This window comes from Phodopus roborovskii, unplaced genomic scaffold, assembly GCF_943737965.1.
Source record: "Phodopus roborovskii unplaced genomic scaffold, PHOROB, whole genome shotgun sequence".
NCBI classification, from domain to species: Eukaryota; Metazoa; Chordata; class Mammalia; order Rodentia; family Cricetidae; genus Phodopus; species Phodopus roborovskii.
The window spans coordinates 38,383,282-38,405,861 of record NW_026126433.1 but is presented as its reverse complement, the minus strand read 5'-3'; positions in this window follow the sequence as shown (position 1 = coordinate 38,405,861).

The following is a 22,580-nucleotide window of genomic DNA, read 5'->3' as shown; positions in this document are numbered from 1 at the left end:
TTGGTTTGGGGGCCTGCTTGCCTTGTCTACCTGTATCCTTCTAAAATGAAAATTTTGAGGGCATACCTTCTTCTTTCCAGCTATTTTGAACATGTTTTCTGTTAGCCAGTGCATCTCTTGTATATATCCCTACTTCATGACTTCTGAAAATACAACAGATGGCCTTCTGTGTCTTATCCAACCCATTAATCAAAATGTTGAAAGGAATATAACAAAGATAGCATCTTGTACCACTAGAAAATTCATCTCTTGGTGCCAAGTCTGAGGTCAGTCTTGCTGCAAATCCCAACTCTATTGCTATAGCCCAGTGATACCTGTAAATTACTGAATCTCTCTGGGTTGTGAGTATTTAGTGAACCCACAAATGCCTACCACTTAAACTATGTCAGAGGCATAATCCATGTGCCTCATGTACAAGCTAATTTGATGATGACAAGGAAGATGGCATGAAAACTCCAGCAAGGCACTTTAGTTCACATTCTTTAAATCTACTCCATCCACTATCCATTTCAAGGAGAGACAGGAATTCAGTCTAACCTACCACCTGTTCCCAATTGTCTGTCTTTTCCACTGTGGAGTCTAAAGCAAGCGTTTCCACCAAGAACCAACCATATTTTCTATGCTATGCCTGTCAGAAAGGAGACATGTTGTTGCAACTGGCTGTTTGATGATTCCATACTTGCAAAATAAACACATTTCTTAACACAGCATGGAAACCTTACCATTGTTTCTCAACAGAACCTTTGAACTGTAGGCAGAGGGAAATGTTAAGGGACAGCCATCACGAAGCATTGGGTCCTTACCCCTCTGCCACTTTGCAGCGTTTTGACCTGGGGCAAGCTGGACTCCGAGGGAAAGAAAATACACATGTTGCCATCTCATTGAAGCCTCTGGATTTTGTTTTTGTTTTGTGAATCATGTATGATAAGAACTGGGGATGTGTTTGCTTTTACACCATAAAGTAAATTCAAAGAATTAACGCTTTCGGGTTTTATTCTCACTCCTGTCCACTTTTTGTAGGTTCCTTCAGTATGGCTTATTATTCATTTTCATTTAGTTTTTCCCATCTGCCAAATTCTTACCCATCCAAGTTCCAGCTCAGTTCCATACCTTTATAGGAAAATCTCCCCCAAGCCTATGTCTGACAAAACGCACGTTCAGGTGGCATTTCCTAGGTGTGGGCTCACCACGTCTCCAGTTCAGTGGCACTGAGTGGTTACTAGTTTTCCTTCAAAGGGCAAAGTGTTCACTGCATAGCTATTAACTCTGCAAAGATAGTGACAGTGGATTTTGTGAGTGATTCTGACATAAATGCTAATAGGTATTTAATAAATACACTACATCCAAAAGTGATTGTCCTGCTTGCAATAGCCCTGGTGTGTCACCAATACATAAGGGTTCTTTCCCTGGGACCCCCTTCCCAGAGGCTTACCAACCACCCAAGACCTGCAAAGTTAAAAGAAGTGTGGATATTCTCTTCAGTCTCACAGAACCACCGTGTCTTACCTAAACCATTAGTGATGTAATAACAGTATCCTGACTGTCCAGTATGTCTACCATATTCCCCAGACAGCTACATGAACTTCAGCCACTCAAGTGTCTCCGTCTGCTGGTGAATTTTTATCAAGATGTCAAATAAATGACCACATGCTCCTTGTCTGTAGAAGGAACAAGCTAATTCATTCGTGAAAATTCTGAGCTTACTTTTTGCCAAGGTTAAATGTCCTCTCAAATGATGCATTGAACTTGTATTAATGAGCTCTGAGTAGAGCTTTTGATTAAATGAGGATACACATTTACACTATAACATCAGACATTTATTCAGCAGACAAATCTTATATTTAGAAGCCTGAAGATAGAAGGGTACAACTTTATCTCTAGGTAGTTCTGTTTTTATTTTGGCCAAGGTGAGCTAAAATAGTATTTTGCAGCAACCACAGATGAAAACCTAAAGTCACTCAGTTGATGATTACCAATAAACTTTAGGCACAGAAATCAGATATGTCAATCTCATAGGGATGTAATGGGCTGGTGCTTTTATAGCTTCTAGCGTTTTACCTACACAATAGATTAAGTTCCAATTGTGTTCCCAAAATACTAGAATTATGCAAGGCTGGCTTTATTATCTCAATTTTATAAGTGAACAAATTGACATCAAGGTTGTGAAATCATCAGTGACAGAGTGGATATGACATCAGATTCCTGGGGCTGGAGAGACAGCTCTTGCAGAAGACCCAGTTGGGTTCCCAGAACCACCTGGAATCTCAGTTCCAAGGCATTTAATGCCCTTTGTGGCCTCTTCAGCCACTATCCAAACAAGGGGCACAAATATACATGCAGATAAAACACATATAAACATAAAGTAAAACTAAGTAAATCTTAAACAAAACAAAACAAAACAAAACAAACAAAAAAAAAAACCCATATCCCCAACTCTGACTCCTGAGGAAAGTGACTCTTCCACACCATTGTCCTCCTCTCACCATTGATGTGTGTCTGCGTTTCCTTGGGCTGTGACTAAATACCCTGACAAAGGCATTTTCAGGGGAAAGTGGTTTATTTGGGGTTGCAATTCAAGGGTGTGGTCCAGCATGGCAGAAAGTCCTGGAGTTCACATCACTAGTCACTGCATCCACAGTCAGGAGGCAGAAGGTGATAAATGCCTAGTCCTCAGTGCCCTATGTTTTCGTCAGCTCAGAAACCCAGTCCATAGAATGGTATCACCCACTGTTAAGGTGGGTCTCTCATCTGAATTAATATAATGGAGATTATGTCCCACAGAAATGCCCAGAAGTTGGTGTCTTCGGTTATTCTAGATTCTGACTAGTTGACAATCAGTGTAAACAATCACAGAATCTCTTACACATATGTGGTCTGAAGTGGAGGTTCCTACCTATTGCTTTAGGTCTTTTTCGTTACTCATTCAACACTCATTGACCTCTAATTACCAGGAGGCATCTATGAAAGACAAGATGGACCTCATCCCTGACATCCTGGAGCTCGAGCAGTCTGATGGAGGAGACACATATTAAACAAGTAGCCATAGTCACATCTGTCATTAGAAACCATGGTAAGTGCTAGGAAGGAAAAAATACTGGATGAGATGAGTGACTATAGCAGGAGACTAATTTAAATTGGAAGGGCATAGCAAACTTCAGAGGCAATGAAAACTAGAGTCTTATCTGAAGGAGCATCAGGATTCAACAGAACAAAGAGCAGGAAGGTGGGGAGGAGTGTGCTAGGCAGCGAGAAGGGCAGGTCTGATGACTGAGGAGAGAGTGAACACGTGGGATCCAGACGTTGGGGGTGAAATAGTCTTTCCCTTAAGTTGAATGGCCAGCATTCTAGAACTCCATTTTCTGGCTGTCTCTCCGAAGGTTCTGGGCTAGATGGACCACACCAATGTTGGGTGCCATGCAGAACTCTTTTCCTGCCTTTGTCTCTCCTCATTGCTGGTCAGATGGGTGAATTGTCATTTTCGAGTGACACCCCCAATTCCCTCATGCATGTGTTCCTGCTGCTCCTCAGTTCAGAGCAGTACCCACCTCTGCCCTCTGTTCAAACACTGTCCCTGAAGGCCATTCACATGAGGTGGCTCTCTGAGTTCACTTTTTCCCTCCCTCCCCCTCCCCAACTTCTAGATTGCCATAGCTGTGGCTGGCACCACCGTTGTATAGACATGCTTCTCCTTGCAATATCATAAATGTCTCCGAAAACTCTTAGTGAATGGCAAAACTTAGATGACTGACAACTAAGTCTGAGTTATTTCTGTAGCTCACCAAGCCCCCACAACAGGATCTTACATATATCAGAAACCTAGTAACTATATGATAAATGCAACCATATGTTGAGTACAGCAAGATCTCCTGATGTCAACTCCAGGATGCTGAGTGTGAGGAATGAGTGTGGCTGTGAACAGATTCCACAGTTGGATTCTTTTTAATGGACATGGACATACTAGTTAGCACATATATGCATGTGTGTGCTCATATGGAGGCCGGGCATTGATACCTTGTATCATCATGTCTTTGCATCTTTATTGTTAGAGATAGAGTCTCTCATTGAACACAAAGCTCACTAATTTGGCTATGCTGGGTGGGCAGCAAGCTCAATCAATCCAACTGTCTCCACTCCTCCAGTGTTAGCAGTAGGAACCAATGCACCACCATACTCAGGTTTTACCTAGGGGTTGGGGATCCAAACTCAGGTCTTCATCTTTTCATTGTAAGCATCTTCCCAACAGAGCCATCTCACCAGCCATCCACTGGATTTTAGAACCCAGATATCACTGCCCTGGGATTACAGGCTTATCTGGACAGTACTACAGTATAGCAGTCTCAATAACTGAAATAACCTGAAGACAAATACCAGGTACCTACAGCACAGGGCTGATTAGCTTTGTTAGAACTATTTCAGTTATCACAAAAAAATGTGAATGGCCTAAGTATATTGGCAAATTCTAGCTACAGTGTCTTTAGTGGTTTAGAAGCCAGCTATTATTTTTGCCATGGCCAATTGTCCCTGCCAATGATCTGACTGAGTTGTTCCCATGTCAGGAAGTTGCTTGCACTTGTCTGACATTGGACTCATCCAGGAAACCTAAGCATTAGTGCACATGTTCACTACTAGAGCTGATATGGTTGGTATGGGGTGAAGGCGTGGGTGTTGGAGCTGTCAAGAATCCAGGGCACTCTGCTAAGGAGCTGAGTTTGGGAAACATTCAGAAGAATGCATGGATGTATACATGTGTATGTATGTATATGTTCATGTGAAGGACAACAGCCAACACAGTGTCTTCCTCTGTTGCTCTTCACTTTATTTTGTGAGATGGAGTCTCTCCTTGAATACAGAACTCCCTCACTAGGTACACTGGCTGGCCCGAGAAGACTCGGGGTCCTCCTGCCTCTGCCTCCCCAGCTCTGGTATAACAGGCATGTGACACAACACTCCACTTTCTGTGTGGGTGCTGGGGACAAGAGTTCAGGCCCTCATGCTTATACAATAAGCACTTTACTGACTGAGCCATTTCCGCAGGCTGAGATGACAATTATTAACAGAACAGACTTTACCCTGCTGTTTCTTACTGTAAGCCACGAGTGTTAGGGAAGCTTACTCCTAATGGAATGAAGTTGTCATAAATTCTTTAAAGTAGAAAGAACAGTTGCAAAGACTCCCATTTCTCTTGATTCCCAGCCCCACATGATGATCGCAAAACTCTCTTGTCATAAACAGCCCAACCACAGCTGCAATGCACATGGCAGCTCCGAGGAGGCAGAACAACAGTGATCATGCTGAGAGAAGAACGGAGCTGAGACCAGGGAAGAACATCTGGTCCCCTCCAAAGGGGAGCCATCGGTGCAAATATGGAACACTCTACCCCAGACTGGGTCCAGATGCATGGCAACTCAGCCAAAGAGGTTGAGTCCCTGAAATGGAGGAAGAAATTCTGAAGTGTAGCATTGCTCTTAGACCAAAGCCATCAACACTCAGATTCCATTGACTGCCTGTGCTGGATACAGGCCGTATGTATTCACATACTCAGGTGGAGGTTGGAGGCTGCAACCCAATCGCACACAAGCAAAGCAGTCTATTTTCAGATCCCTCTTACTCTTGGGGAAGAGGCTCTAAATATACTATCCAGTGACTGCAGGAGGCAGATTACCATAGCTGGCAGCTGAACAGGGTGTGGCAGACAGGGACGTCAGAAGTGCCACCATTAGCCTCAGCACAACCCAAAGGTCCTACCACTTGTAGAGCTATATTTACACAGAGGCAAATGGCTATTACATTTGATTTGATTCCCATTTAGGAACATGGAGAGATGAACTCTGTGTGGCAGGAAAAGCTACTATGCAGGCCTCTAAGAATCCACTGAGAAAATCATGGAGCTGTCACAAGCTAAGACAGGGGGCAAAGCCCATTTTGCTCTGTTATGTGAAATTTACACCATAGGAAGGTTTGCAAGTCTATAAACAGTGGTCATGAAACTGTGCATGTATCTAACACTTGACAGTATATACCATGTCACTGTTGTCCATTCTTAGCAGGGTATGAACTACTATTAAAAACAAAATCCAAGACAGCTCTGTGGGTAAAGCACTTGCTTGCCACACAAGAGTGAGGACTGTGTTTGACTCCCTACAAACCCCTAAAGCCAGACATTGGCAGACACACCTGCCATCCTTGCTTCTACAGCAAGAATGAAGCAGAGACTGGAGACTCCCAGGATCTTATCAACAAAAGAGAGACCCCATTTCAAACAAGGCAGCAATGATCAATACTTGTAGTTGTCCTCTGACTGCCACAAGGTCACCTTGGGATGCTGACCCTCACTATATGACCCCCCTCTGTCAAATGCTATTTTCTATAGGGCAATAACCCCAAAGGAGTAAAAATCATCTGGTTTGCAAGGAGTTGAAGGAAAGATTTTGTTTGTTTGTTTCTCTGTGGCTCTGGAGGATGTCCTGGAACTAGCTCTTGTAGACCAGGCTGGTCTCAAACTCATGGAGATCTGCCTGCCTCTGCCTCACAGGTGTTGGGATTAAAGGCATATGCCACCACCGCCTGGCTTTATATATATATTTTATTATTTCATGTGCATTGGTGTTTTGCCTGCATATATGTCTGTATGAGGGTGTAAAATCCTCATACTGGCAGGCAGTTGTGAGCTGTCATGTGGGTGCTGGGGATTGAACCTGGGTCCTCTGGAAGAATAGCCAGTGCTCTTAACCACTTAGCCATCTCCCTAGCCCAGAAGGAAGGATTTATGAACAATCAACATCCAGCAGCAAAAGCATAAATGGCTGCAGGGGAGAAATAGTTGGTTGGAGTAAGTGAAATTGGAAAGTTGACCACCATTGGAGTTTGAGAGTGCTCTGCAGTTGGTGTACTAAATTAGCCTTAGGCTAGGGATATGCTTTAGGGCTAGAGACTTGCCTGTGGGGCAAGAGTTCCTGAGTTCAATCCCCCATGGGATAAATAAATAAGCTTTACAAAAGGTACTAGACCTAGTATGACTAGTATCTGATGGGACACTGAAGAAATGTAATAACATACCTAGGAACTAGAAGGGAGGATCTGAGGTGTGCTCCTGAGCAGGGCTGCACCTTCTCAGGCCTCCTGGGAAGGCTTGGGAACAGATTCCTGGAGGCTGCCCTAAGTTTCTGAATCAGATCCTTTGGGCCTGGGAGGTTCCTGCACACATGCATCTTTAACAAGCTCCACGGATGATTGCTATGTCATGCCATGGAGGAATCCCACTCGTGAGAATATCTTCAAAAGGCTAAATCTTAACTGAGTATGCTGAATTGCAGGGTCAAAGGTAATTCCTTGCTCCTCCATAGAGCTTGCATTAATGCCTTACTTAATCTTACTACTTTAGTTCCCACATTATGACAAATAACCTGAGAGAAAGCATTTGAAGGAAGTATTTATTTGGGCACACAGGTTCAGAGGATTTAGTCCATGGTTGTTTTGCTCTGTTGCTTCTGAGCCCCACACAGCTGAAACAGGATAACTGGTGGAACAGTGGTTCATCCCAGGGCAACAGGAGGCAGAGAGAAAAGGGTAGGGACAAGCAAGATATCCCTCCAAAGGCAGTCCTCCATCCAGGTAACCCATACCTCCCAAAGTTCCTACCACCCCCTGCCCTAGAAATGCCACCAAATTATAAATCCACCAGTGGGCACTCATGACTGGTCACAATCACTTCCCCGAAGCCTTTCATTGGCTTTAACAAGTTAGCTCTTAGGGGATACTGCATATCTAAAGTAAGATTAGAACCCAGTTCTTTTGACTTCACATTCTGTGCTCTTTCCCCGTACTCGTCCCTCTACACCTGTAGTCCTTGAACTGTCCACACTCTAGTTCCTGGCACCAAGTGGCCCAGGCTCTAATCAGATGAAAGTTCTAGACAGTGAGGTAAGTGTAGGGGTGAGGTAGAAACAATGAGCTGCTGGTCTGCAACTTACGCTGTTGGAAATCTTCATTGGAAAATGGGGGTGTGGGTGCATAGCTCGAGCAGTGTAGTCCCAGAATATCTCAAATGAAGAGAATCAGAGGACTAAACCACAAGCAAAGGGGTGACCTAGAGAGAGTTCCTGGTGCTTCGGTATGCAGAGACAAAGGCTTTCTGACTGCCTGTGACTTCACCCATGAGCAGCTGTTGGGATGCTGTGCTATTTCTGAAATGACCCAAACATCACTGACTCTTGTGGAGGAATTTCAGACATATCAGCAGGCTAGTATTTAGGGACCAGATATTTAGGGACTGGAGCCTTTCTGACGCCAAGACCAAGTCCATGTGCTAGGCCACTGTTGTGTCGTCCGTGTCCCCCCCCCCCTCCAAGAGAGAGGCCTCTTGGTCCTCTTGGCTTCATTGCACCAAGCCTGGAAGGGCCATGAAAGTTAAGGTTCAGAGGGTAGTGGCAGCAGGACAGACTTCACCTGATAGATGGAAAAAGCCTCCAAGGTCTTCGGGCCACCAAAAGCAAAGGCAACAAGGGAAGGAATTCAATTAATCCAACAAGTAGTTCTCGAGCAATCCTTGCTTCTGTGGCTGTTTGAGGGACAGGGTCACGCCCTCTCTACAACTCCAGTGAGGGAATCACTCATTTCTGCTAATTAAGAAAAGCACTAATGATTAGTTCTTGGAATGAATGGCCCATTTGTCACTGGAGGATGGGAAGAGGACTGTTTTAAAACTTCTACTTATTGATCAGTTTGCCTGTGGTAGGCCAGGAGGATGCCGTGAGTGAGGTACAGGAGGCTACCATCCTCCCCCTCTCCCACACATCCTGAATACTCTAGATACATTCATTCTTCTAATGCATAGCTCTGATGCAACTCCTTGGACTAAACATTGCTAGCTGTTCTCCTCTGCTACACAGAGAGTCACACTCCATCCCATCCGCCTCGCTGAGCCTGGCAGAGAGCTCATGTCATATGGTTATCTTATAGCTCATGTCATATGCTCCTGTATAGTTCATGTCATATGCTCCTGTATAGTTCATGTTATCTGGTCCTATTATAGTTCATGTCATATGGTTCTGTTATAGTTCATGTCATATGGCCCTGTTATAGCTCATACTATATGGTCCTTAGTTTCTCATTTGCTTCCCCTCCAGGATCACTCTGGTCCCACTACCCACTGCTGTCTGCTGAATGTCAGCCAGTCCTTCTCCAGACCCTAAATGTCACCTCTCCTTGACCCTTTCCAACCAGGCTCTCTGTGTACCTCCTCTTCCTATATCACCCTGAGCTTAAAACTCCCACTTCCTGCCACCTGGCAGCATCCTATACCTGTGTTTCTGATCTGCAGTTGGCTTGGCTAACATGGTCTTTGAATTTTCTGAATATGGTGCATACCCACAAACTGATGTCATTTGACCCTATTGCTGATAAGACCTGTTCCCTCACATCTTTTGCTTTTTGTCTTTTTAGTTGGTGATTTAACTGTTATGTGGCAGGGGGCTCACTTCTCTTCTGGAGGACAGGACATGCTCGTCTGTTGTTTTCCTTTTGTTTTTGATGATAGGGATTGAACCTAGGGGTTGTGACTGCTGGCTAAGCAAGCACTTAGCCATTGAACTACATCCCCAGCCTTCTTTTTTTCTTTTCAAAAAAAGAAAGCCAAAACAAACAAACAAACAAACAAACAAAAAAGACAGGACAGAATCCCAGTATGTATGTGGGCCTTGAACTCACTCTGAAAGCTTGAGTTTGTAATTCTTCTGCCTCAGCCTCTAGAGTATCTGGGATTGCAGCCCTATATGAATCAGGCTGGGTTTGAGTTTGGCTTTGAGTCCTAGCTTTAGCTTTGAATAACTATATGACTATCACCCATAAGAGCCCTTCAAATTTCATTCCTACAGCCTCGTCAGCCTTTAAAATGAGCACAAAATTCAGAGTTCAAAGGTGTATTATGAAGATGGAAAGCCAGGCTGCATTTGAAAGCCTTTAGTACAATGCAAAGCATAATAATATTACAATTATTCTGAGGGTGTAAGGAAAAGGGAAGGAAGCAGAATGAAGAAACACATATACCAAAGTCGCAGCAATGCTACTCTAGCCAGAAGCGGGACATAGCCCAACCTGTCTGTCCTGACCCTTGACAAATCCCTAAACCTCCAAGACACGGGTTCATCATCTCCTCAAAAGGGCTCTGAGTGCCTAGCTCTCTGGGAGGAGCAGGCTTACTAATAAAGAGATTGTCTTAATAATGTGAAGTACCCGGGTGCTATGGCAACGGGCATTACATGATCTAGAGAAGAGGAACAGCTTTTGATAAGAATAGGGAGGCTGCAGATGGGAAAAGGAGGTGGGGATGCACGTGGGGTGGGGGTGGAGGGAAGCACAAATTGGATAGACACAGCATAAACACCCGAGGGAATAAACAAGCAGGATGGCTGATCCTTTCTCACAGGTGGCCCCTCCAGTCGGGAACCTGCCAGCTGGAGGGCATCTTGAGCATCCCAGGTGCCAATGCAGTTGCAGATCCCTGGGCATAAGATGATAGCCCTGCAGTTTTTCTTCCTAAGGATATAAGAACATGCAAAATCTACATAAACTCAGTGTAGTATCTCCAATTAGAGGCCCAAGTTATTGCTGTTGTTTTAAATTTGCCAGCACATGACAAGTTTAACAAGTCCTTTTATGAATCAGTGTGGCACAGCCCTTGACTGATGGTGTACTCTCTTATTGTTCTAGTTTCCTTTCTGTGGCAAAGATAAAACATTCTTTCTAAAAGCGACTTGGGGGAAGAAAGGGTTTATAGTTTCAGTTCAGGACTCATCACTGAGGGAAATCAGGGCAGACAGGAACTCAAGACAGGAGCTTGAAGCACAGACCTTGGAGGAACTTGTTTACTGGCGGACTCTCAGCTAGCTTTCTTATACAGCTTAGGGCCACCTACCTAAAGATGGTACTGCCTATAGTGGGCAGGGCCCTCCTACATCAAGAAAATGTTCCCCAACAGTACCCCCAGACCAATCTAATCCAGGCAGTTCTTCAGCTGGGGTTCCCTCTTTCCTAGTGACTCTCAACTGTGTCAAGTTGATCAAGTTGATAATTAAAACTAAGCAGCTCACCTACCAAAGTGCTGGACCAGAACATGTGTGCACTGCGACTAGGAAGTCAATGGCAATGTCCATGTCAGCAGGCTTCCTTCTGTTAAAATACTATCTGTTAGCATGAGGACACGCTGCAGGGCATGGCAGCCTCGCAGTGCAGTGTGAGCACATGGGAATGAGCTGGGGAAGGGAGGGATGAGTTTGCTCCAGACATTGGTCTCACTACTCACTTCTGCCTGAGGGTCTGGGAGCTTGGTGTCTGGACCCCTCTTGACTGGCCAGCTGTAAGAGCTTAGGGTTTTCTTAAGGAGGAGCACATCTGTTCACAGACAGTTTTAATGACCCTGTTATTGAAAGAGCTTCTACAGAGTCCCAAATGTGTCCTCATTAACCTTTGCCTTTTGTTCTACTTCCTGCTATTTTCTCAGTTGTACATGAGGCCCTGGGCCAATCACAACAACCAAGAGGGTTTGGAGCCTTCTTAATCCTGGCATGGGCTCCTAGGGTAAAATATGAGTTGCCTCAAAAGCAAGTTGAATGCAGTTAGCTTTTTAGCTCGTTGAATAACATGGGTGTTTCTACCACCAGGACCATAGGAGAGTATTAAAAAAAGGAGGGTTTTCCAAAATGAACCTAGATGAGCTTCCCAACCACCAACCTGTAGGTCTGAGGGAATGTAACATCATGGGCAACTCCAAATGTTCTCTTTTTGTAGATTTCCTATTTTGAAAAAAAAAAAACTAGACTCTTCCATACTCCATTAGCATAAGATTAATTGTGTCTGTAGGGAAAAGAACTGACTGTGGTTCTTTTAATATTTCATATGAATTTAAAGTGGAACCAGAAGTGGATTTGTCCATCAAGAAGGAAAGCAAATAAGAAAAAAAAAAATACTGGTGAGGAGAAATATAAATGAGTGCACTCATTATGAAAAACAGGAGCCCTCAGGAAAATACACATAGAGCTTCCTTCCAAATGACCCAGCTATACCACCAATGGGTATATACCCAAAGGAATCAAAGGTAGCCAAAGAAGAGACATATACACACCCATGGTTACTGTAGCACTAGTCACAATAGATGAGTTATGGGATCAGCCCAGGTGCCTATCAGCAGATGAACAGATAAAGAAAACAAACACAGGCACACATGTACTCACATATGCAGTGCTACACATGCAATGGAGCTTTATTCAGCCATTAAGAATAAAATGCTCCCAATACCACAGACACTGATATCGACAGCTAAAAAATCAGACCTCATGAAACTGAAAAGGACACTGTCAATAGAACAAAAAGGCAGCCTACAGAATAGGAAAAGATCTTCACCAATTCCATATCAGACAGAGGGCTGATCTCCAAAATATGTAAATAACTCAAGATACTAGACATCAAAAAACCAAATAATCCAATGTTAAGACCTAAACACAGAATTCTCAACAGTAGACTCTCAAACAGAAGAGACACACTTGAAATGATCATTATTCTTAGCCACCAGAGAAATGTGAAGAAAAATGACTCTGAGATTCCATCTTACACCTGTCAGAATGGCTAAGTTCAAAAACACAAATGACAGTTTATGTTGGGAGGATATAGAACAAGGGGAACACTCCTCCATTGCTGGTAGGAGTGCAAACTTGTACAGCCACTTTGGAAATCAATATGGTGGTTTCTCAGAAAACTGGGAATCAATCTACCTCAAGACCCATCTATATCACTCTTGGGCATATACCCAAAGGATGCTCAATCATACCACAAGGACACTTGCTCATCTATGTTTATAGCAGCTTTATTTGTAATAACAAGAACCTCAAAACAACCTATATGTCCCTCAACTGAAGAATGGATAAAGAAAATGTAGTATATTTACACAATGGAATACTACTCAGCTGTTAAAAACAATGGCATCAGGATATTTGAAGGCAAATGGATGGAACCAGAGAAAATCATCCTGAGTGAGGTAACCCAGAAAGACAAACACAATATGCACTCACTCATAAGTGGACATTAACTGTAAAGTAAAAGATAACCATGCTACAACCCACAGACCCAGAGAGGCTATGTAACAAGGAGAGTCCAGGCGGGAACACATGGATCTCCCTGGGAAGGGGAATAGAAGATATCTCATGGGTGGACTGGGGCAGGTGGGCATAGGAACTTGAGGGATTGGGTTGGGAGGTGGGTGGAAGGAGAGAGTACTAAAAGAGATGACTAGAAAGGGGGCAGGAAATTTTGGGGTCAGGTAGAAACTGGATGAAGGGAAATTCCCATGAATCTACTAGGATGACCCAAGCTAAGAGAACGAGCAATGGTGGATAGGTAGTCTGAACTTGCTGTCTCCTGTGAGCAGATTGGTGACGACCCTAATTGTCATCAGAGAGCCTTTATCTGGTAAATTATGGAAAGAGATACAGATCCACAGCTGAATATTGGACTGAGCTCAGGAGGGAGCTGCTGAAGGGAGGGAGGGAGGATCGAGGGAGCCTGAGGAGTCAAGGGCATCACAAGAAAACCCACAGAATCAGCTAACCTGGCTCACAGTAACTCACAGAGACAAAACTAACAACTAGGCAGCCAACATGAGACAGATCTGAGCAGCCAACATACATGTGACAGTTGTGCAGTTTGGTCCATTTGTGGGACTCCTAACAATGGGAGCAGGAGCTGTACCTAAGGCTTTCCCTGGCTCTTGCTAATCTATTCCCCATATTGGGTTTCCTTGCCCATACTAAGTATAAGGGGAGGTGCTTAGTCTTAGGGCAACTTGATATGCCATGCTTTGCTGATACCCATGGGAGGCCTGCCCCTGTCTGAACAGAAACAGGGGAGAAATGGATTGGGGGGAGGGGAAGGGAAGGTAGAGGGAAGGGATAGAAGGAGAGGAGGGAGGAGAAACTATGATTGGGATGTGAAATGAATAAATCAAATTTTAAAAAGAGAATGAAATGTTCACAAGGAACTGAAGATCATGTTAAGTGAAATTAGACCCACTAGAAAAACAAGTAGCATGTATTTTCTCTCACTTGTAGACTCTAGAAACAAAGAAGACAAGGAAGTAGAAGGGACATTACTATGGAGGGCGAAAGGGATGAGGGGAAGGGGAAGAAAGGCTGAGAGATGGTAAGAGGGGGTGAGCATCATGGAAGTAGTTGCAGGCATACTTAACAATACTCTGAGGAAGCTGATCATTTTGTACAAAGAGACTATGCTAAGAAAAATGCTAACACAAAAGTGAATTTTCCCAGGGAAAAGGCATGGTAGAATTTAAACAATCATTGACATAGGGTCACTTGATTTTGATTTGATTTCCATTTTCTTCTGCAAACCTCTTAATAATTTACAAATTATATTTATAGTAGTTGATATATATCTCCATTAAGTTTTCATTGCCTACTATATTTACAATAGCAATAATTAAACACTATAAATTTTTAATCAAAAATATTCTTCTATTTTCTGAATTGTATTTACTATCAATATCACAGGTCGCAGCCTATTTCTCCATATGTTCACCTCACAAACAAGCAGCTGGGGAACAGCAAAACAAACCAACCAAATGGCTGGCCTATGAGTTTCCCATTCTCAAACAAAAGCCTCACACAACTAAAGCCAAATGATACCAAAAGGCAAGAATATCACCAAAGATGGTGAGTATGTGGCATCGCCACTATGGCAAACACTACAAAGTTTCTACCAAAAATTACAAACTAAACCAGCACACAGTCCAGCAGCCACTCAGACAATACTCAGCCCTCCCACCACTGCCACTGTGCTTCTCGACCCTGTGGCCTGGCATGGACATCCAATGATCCATGCCAGTCTCTCTAAGGTCATCCCTTACTTTCAAGTTTGAATACACATGTCTGACCATCCCTTCTTGACACAGGTCCCAACTATATTTCTTGTTATTTCCCTTCATATATCTGGATTTTAGGATCTATAGTAAGGGGTAGATATACTTAGCTAACACCTGGTTAACATGGCCCATCTACATTAAGGGGTGGGTATACTTGGGTGACCCAGCATGGCCCATCTACACTAAGGGGTGGCTATACTTGGATGACTCAGGCACTCCCATCCAAATCAGCTTTTCATAGTTCTCCACTCCATTTCTTTCTACCAAATTGTTCAGGTCAGAAATCTAAGGCTCATCCCTGGAGCCACTTTCCTCTTTGGTCCTCATTTCTCACTCCTCATCTAACCACCTCTCCATCACTAACAAATTTACCTGGCTCTGTCTTTTACCCTGGCATCCACAAAACCCTCCTAACTTCTTTCTGTGTTTCCACTAAGGCTAAAAATCCCTTAGTGACTGACTGTTGCACTGAAAAGTAAACTTTCTTCCCATAACTTGATCTTCAAATGCTCCCACGTTGTGACCTCTGATTAGTCCATTATCACACACACTCTGTTCCACACATGCATGAAATGTGTATATCTGTGCCATTGGTCACTGCCTCATAGACACACAAGCCTCCCTTCAGTGCCCAGAATGTGCCATGATCTTTCTTGTCCCAGGACCTTTGAATGTTCTAATTTCTCTGCTGGGAAAGCATTTCTATCCACTCTGCCTGGCAGCTTTAGCCAAGCATTTTAGACACTGCATAAAATCAATGTCCACAACCTCAGAAAAAAAAAATTAGAAACTCCAGTGTAAATTAGATCTCCAAGCTGTGTTCCCAACTATACTTCTTGTTATTTCCCTTCATGGTTACTACCAATTTACATGTTTATTATTCCATAATAAATTCTTAGAATTATAAGTAATATACATGCAGGAAGTTTGTGACTTTAACTGATTTCCACTCAGGAAAGAAACCTGTTAAGAAAATAGGACTGGGGCCAGAGCATTTGTTCTTGCAGAAGACCCAGGTTTGATTCTCAACACCCACATGGTGGCTCACAACCATCCTTAAGTACAGTTCTAGGGGATCTGATACCACACATGTGATATACATACATGCATGCAGGCAAAACACTCATACATACACAATAAAATAAAGACATCTAAAAACAATTTTATAAAGAAATAAAACAGGACTACATACCTACAAAAGAACTCTGTGCTGGTGCTGGGTAGTGGTGGCACACGCCTTTAATCCCAGCACTGAGGAGGCAGAGACAGGCGGATCTCTGTGAGTTCAAGGCCAGCTTGGTCTACAGAGGGAGTTCCAATACAGCCTCCAAAGCTACAGAGAAACCCTATTTCAAAAAATGAGAGAGGAGAGAGGAGAGAGAGAGAGAGAGAGAGAGAGAGAGAGAGAGAGAGAGAGAGAGAGAGAGAGAGAACTCTGTGTTGAATTAAGAAAGGTTGTGGTACATGCCTTTAATCCTAGCACTTGAGAGGCAGATGTAGGCAAGTCTCTGAGTTCAAGACTAGCCTGGTCTACACAAACACACACACACCACACACACATACACACACACCTAACAACAACAAAACCTTCTTAAAGATAGCTTTATTTTTAATTGTGTGTGTTTATGTATGTATGAGTACAGCTGTCAAAAAAGGTACGAAGAGGGTGTTGGATTCCCTGAGGCCAGAGTTAGAGGCAGTTGTAAGCCACCCAACATGAACACTGGGGACCAAACCTGTGTCCTCTGCTCATCTGAGCCATCTCTTCAGCGAGCACTCAAAGCAAAACCTTTTTGAATAATTCTAAAAGGTGTTAGCAATTCAAAGAGACATCATATGCATAAAACAAAAACCACTGCTGTAAATATGTAACATTCAGACAGCAAGAACGTTATTGCAAATTAAAGATTAAAAAAAAAATCCTTCAGATCCACAGATAGAAAGAAAAGGAAGAAAAGAACAGAAGGAGGGAGATGTAGGGGGGGGGAGTGAGTGAGTCGGGGGGGGGGGTGAGAGGCAGACTGGGAGGGAGAGAGAGAGAGAGAGAGCCTGTGTGGTGGCACATGCCTAAAATCCTAGCACTTGAGAGGCTGAGGCAGGATTGCCACAAGTTAAGTTCAAGGCCAGCCTGAACTATGACAAAGCAAGTTACCAGGCACCTACTCTACAAAGGCTACCAACAAGAACAACAGCAAAGATGAAGAAACAGAAAATATCAGGGAGTGGAGGTGTGAATGGACAGAAAGAACTGATCCAGTGGATGGACCATCTATTTAGAGACCCAGAAAATCAGTATGTACAACATGAAAAGAAGATAACAATAAAAGAAAAGACAATTGTCTGAAACTTACAGAAACTATAAATGAGGTCACATATACCCCTACATACACACATAAAACCCAGGTAAGCTGAAAAGTTAGGTCAAAAGCCCTCACATCCAGGTAAAGCTGAGAAACACTGAGGACTGAAGAAACACTAAAAGCTTCCAAAACAAAGAGAAACAAAGCTGGCCACCCACAAAGGAACCATGGCCGAACTGTCATCACTAAAACAGCATGTTCTGAGTCAACATTCAGTAAAAATAACCCCAAATCTGGAATTCTAGATAAACCAATTGGGGGATGGAGAGAAGGGGTTCCACAGGTACAAGAGACCCTGGGAGTCAGCCTTTTGTGACCCCCTCCTGTAGCCACGGAAACACACCCAGCAGAAGGAGCAAAGCAGGTGTCCTACAGGAGAACTGACAGGAAGTGAACTGAGGTTCCACAGGATCTCTCTAGCAAGCTAGAGAATGGAACCCTTGGAGGAATGTCTTCCAGAGCAGAGTGGGGGGGGGGGCTGAAACAAGTGTTTGCTAGGGGACTGCATCGATGCCCCTTTCTGTTGCTGAGATAAAATACAGTGCAAGGGAGGAAGTGGTAGGGAAGGCACAGCAGTTGGACACAGAGGCAGCTGGTCACATGGCATCAGCAGGCAGGAAGATGAACATGATGAGGGTTAGTGCCCAATTCATTGTCTCCTTTCTATTCAGCCCAGGAGCTAAGGCCACGGGATGGTGCCACCCACTGTTAAAGTGGGTCTTCCAAGTCAATTAACCTAATCTAGAGCATCACAGGCAGGCATAACCAAAGTCTTGTCTCCTCAGTGACTTTAGATCCTGTCCAGTTGACTGCATATCATCACAATGACTGTGGGGCTAAGATAAAAAAAAAAAAAAATAGCATTATATTATAAACAAGAAGAAAGGAAGATCAGGAAAACTATTTTTAAAAAGTCACAGTTAAAATACACAAAATGAAACTGCATTGCAATTCTGAGCACGGATTACTGACTCTTCAAGTATTCTCCCTTGAATGGTACTTAATTGTTTGCAATTGTGTCTTTTCTATGAGTCTAATCACACTTTTTTGGTTCTGAAGAGAATAGTTGCATAATCATACTGTCAACACTCATTGAGTTCCAAGTTTAAAAATCAACATATAAATAAAACAAAGGCTAATAACAATTAAGGGACAAAATGCAAATAGCACACCCTAAACATGAAAGTGATAAAAAAAAGGCTGGCAAGAATCTGCTGTGGTGATGGGGGAATCTCTGTGTGGAAGAAGGAAATATTGCCTAAAGTAAACATTTATTTTTTAAAAAAAGATAATCCTTCAAAAATATAAAATGAATGTTTAAAATTGTGTGGCTTGGGGAATCAGGTGTGTAGCTCAGTGGTAGAGCAAATGTTTTGCATGGATAAGCAATGAAGAAACAAAAGCAAAACAAGGAGGATGTTGTAAATGAGTTACATTCTTCCTCTCCTCCGGAAAAAAATGTCAGCCAACACAATTTGAAATAGAAAAACTAAGGAAAAGGTAGATAAGTATTTAGGTGGTTTGGAAACAGTCACCAGAAGAGCCAAGAACAGATTTGTGGGGCTAAGTGAGGGGGTAGAAAGGGACACTGGGTTTTGCTTGTTTGGTTGGTTTTAATGGAACACCATGTATCTAAGACTAGCTTCAGTCTGGCTAAGGAGCCAAGAATGACTGGCTTTGTGATCCTCAGGCCTCACCTCCCAAGTGCTGGGATTGCAGGTGTGTGCCTCTGTGCCTTGTTAGAGCAAACCGAGCCTCCTACATGCTAAGCAAGCACTCTACCCACAGAGCTCTACAGCCCCTGCCTGAGAACCTTTTATTCTTTGATGATTTCCTACATGCACATGTTCATATTCCACCCCCATTTCCTTCTTTTTCTCCCTGGACTTGCTCTCCTGCTGACACCTTCTCCCAAGGAAGGCCCCTCCTAACCTGATGTCATTTCCTTTGTCCGCTGATTAGGATTGCTTGCATGAGCACCAGTTAAGAAGTATTTGTTGGAATGTGACACCCAAGAAATTTTTACATGACCCAGGCTACATAGTTACATGATCCAGGATACAAAGGCATATAAAATAGGTATGGAGCGTTTACTGATAATAAGTTATAAGGAACCTTATTTTAAAGTTATTCTTTGGTTTATATACATATATATTAGATATAGATCTAAAAGAAAATTTGCATGCTAATGACGCCTGCTTGTTTATTTTTACACAAACAATAAATCTTGGCAGAAGAGTTGACATGGATATAAAGAATCTTAAACATTTTGTGGTGTTGGTTGATACTTTTATTTTATGACCCTCAGTGCTGAAAACAGTACACAAAATGGCATAAATCTGTTTAGAGCCATTCAGAAACTATTAGGCATCCTATTCTAATCCCAAGCCAAAATCCATTCAATAGGTTTTTTATAAAACTGGACCAGCGATTCCTAAAATCAAAATTCTAATACAATGCAATCCCAATACTGATGTGATACTTTCATCACATGGGATGATGGGAAAATACCGAAAAGTCTTTGTTTGCCTAACTACCCCCTAATGTTTCTATAAGAGCCAAAAAAACATGTGTGTACACTAAAAACACTAGTTTGTAGCATACAACAGCCTTGCATCTGAGCCAAGGTCGGTTGGGAAGTATCAGTTGTCATGGAGAGTTGTGACAGCATGCCTGGTACTGAGTGTGTATGCTGTGAGTACAGAACCAAGACTGTGGCAAAGTCATGATGCAGCCCAGATAAGCACTACCAGAGATGACTCCGATTCATATGCACGGGATTCTGAGTTGATTTTTGGTTATTTGCACTTTCAGAAACTGTGACCTGTTGCCAGACTGTTCGTGATCTCCACTCAGCAGCAGTAGTCCCAACACATAGCTTAAGAAGCTGGCTCCAGAGGGGACAGTCATGACAGCTGAAGACAGAGCATATGACTTAGTGGCTGAAATCATGAACTGGAAACAACAAACAAAAATATCCCTGTTGAACAGTAACTTACAGTCTCTGTGACATCAAGCAAGTGTGGAAAGTTAGATCCATCTTCTAGGGATTTCTTGGCTTGACTAAAGCTCAGTTTCACCAACTACTTAGAAGAATGCACAAGATGAAAACCCATTATTTTATTATTTAGCTATGCATTGTAGTTGAAGAGGAAACCTAAGGACAGCCAAGAATGTGCTAGGCATCCTGTGAAGTGGCAAGCTCCCTAAGTCTTCATACTATATAACAGACAGAGACCACTGATTTTAGCCAGAAAATGAGATCCCCAAGCAGTGACCCTTACTAACAGCCATATTAGTATCCATAATAATTCTAGCATATATTAAGCATTGTGCTAGAGGCATGTAAAGTAGTTCATACAGGTTATGTTATCCCATTTTTACCACCACCAGGCGAGGCAGACTTCATTGTCTATTCCCATCTTGCAGAAGAGAAAACCTAGAGGGGATATTAAACTAAATGAAAAAAGACGTCATACAATCTCCTTTTAACCTATAAACAAGTGGCAATTTAGTATGATTCTATTTCAGAGCCAAGTAGCCCGAAGCACTTACTAGGTTTTGTGCTTGGCCCCACTGGGCTTCACAGGGATAGATCAGTCCTGCAGGGTGTTTGAAGAGGTTCCTGGGGTGATGAATAGGCCACTAGAGAGAAGAAGGGCTACGTGCACACATGCAGGCTGCTGGACTTTGTGGTGCTGGCTGAAGGAGGCATTAAATTGTCCTAAATTACTCTAGTGGTCTGACAAGGTGAATCCAAATTTGTAGGACTTGATGTTGTCTCAATTTGAGGGATACTGGGGAAAAGAGGAAAGGGGGAGAGGGGAGAGGAGGGGGAGAGGAAGGAGGGGAGTGGAAGGGAAGGAAAGAGAGGAGGAGACGGAAGAGAAAAAGAGGGGAGGAGTGAGTTTGGTGAGATGACTAAGTGGGTAAGGTGCTTGTCTTCCAAGCATGAGGACCTGAGTTTGGAGCCCAGCACACTTGTAAAAGGCATGTGTGGCCATGCATGTCTGTAATCCAGTACTCTGGGGGGGTGGGGGAGGAAGATGAACAAACTCCTAGGGCTGCTGGCTGCCAAGCTTGTCTTTCCAAACCAATGAGCTTTCGGGTCAGTGAAGAGACTAGAAGGAGACCTCTGACCATTACAGCGCGACACACACATGCACGGGGACGGGTGGATATTGAGGGAAACATAAAAACTGGATATTTTCCCATTGCTGCTGCATGTGATTTTCTAGCCCCTGAGCCCCCAGGGTGTCCTCAGAAACACACCAGCCTTCAGAGAGCAGAAAATGCCTCAGAAGGCAAAGGTAGAAAGACATCAGGGACTGTCTGAGTGTCTGGGAGCACTCCCGCCTCACCCCAGCACACAGGTACAAAGGCCAGCTCCACCCTGTAGGCTTAGTGCTGGCTCCAGGTGTACAGGGGCCTCCGTCCTCCGTGCTGGTCCCTCCCTTTAAACGTTGTACATGAGAAAGGCCCCCACACCAGTACTTTTTCCCTAACCTTCGGTTTACCTACCTGGCCTCACCTGGGCTGTGCACCCGCCCCCACCTTCCTCACACGTCCCTGCTCCCTGAACACTTGAGCACACTCAGGCTTCCTCTTCTTATTACCTTGAGAAAATTCTGTAGGTGGAAAGAAATTTAATCGGTAATAATAATGCTTTCTATTTTTAGAGCCCCTGCCTTCTGCACAACCCGAGGAACACCACGGTTATATCGGAATCAGGTAAAGGGTTGAAAGAGTCGTCAAAAGGTCTTCTAGGAAAGTCTCCTGCAGTGAGGCAAAACTTTCCAGAAACTTCCCTTAAGCAAGTGATCACCTCTGCTGGTATGACTCTGAAATCAGACTCAGCCCAGTGAGCTCTACTGGAGAGCTTCACTCTGGGCCCTTGCAGACCCCTTCTTTGAAATCCTCCCCTCTTCTTGGTCCTTCTGGGATTGTCAAGGTATGAAAACAGACTCCAGATGCTCTCCCACCCACCAACCTCTACCCCCGATACATAGATTGTCCTAACACTCAGCTCTGGTCACATTTGAAATGAAGGACCAGAAATGCAAGATGTTATTAGGAAAAGGCGAGGCATGATATGAGATAGATGTTACAAGTTGAGACTCAAAAGACCACCACAGGAAGTCATCCAAGAGAATGATGGGAGGTATAGAGCATGGCTCACAAAGGCTTGAGTCCTCAGTGGGGGGAGTGTATAAGAGAGTAAGCTCAGAGCAAAGCCGAGAGGAGGTAACCACACAGGACAGAAGTAGGGTGGGCCTGAATGAAGCCACGACTTCTCC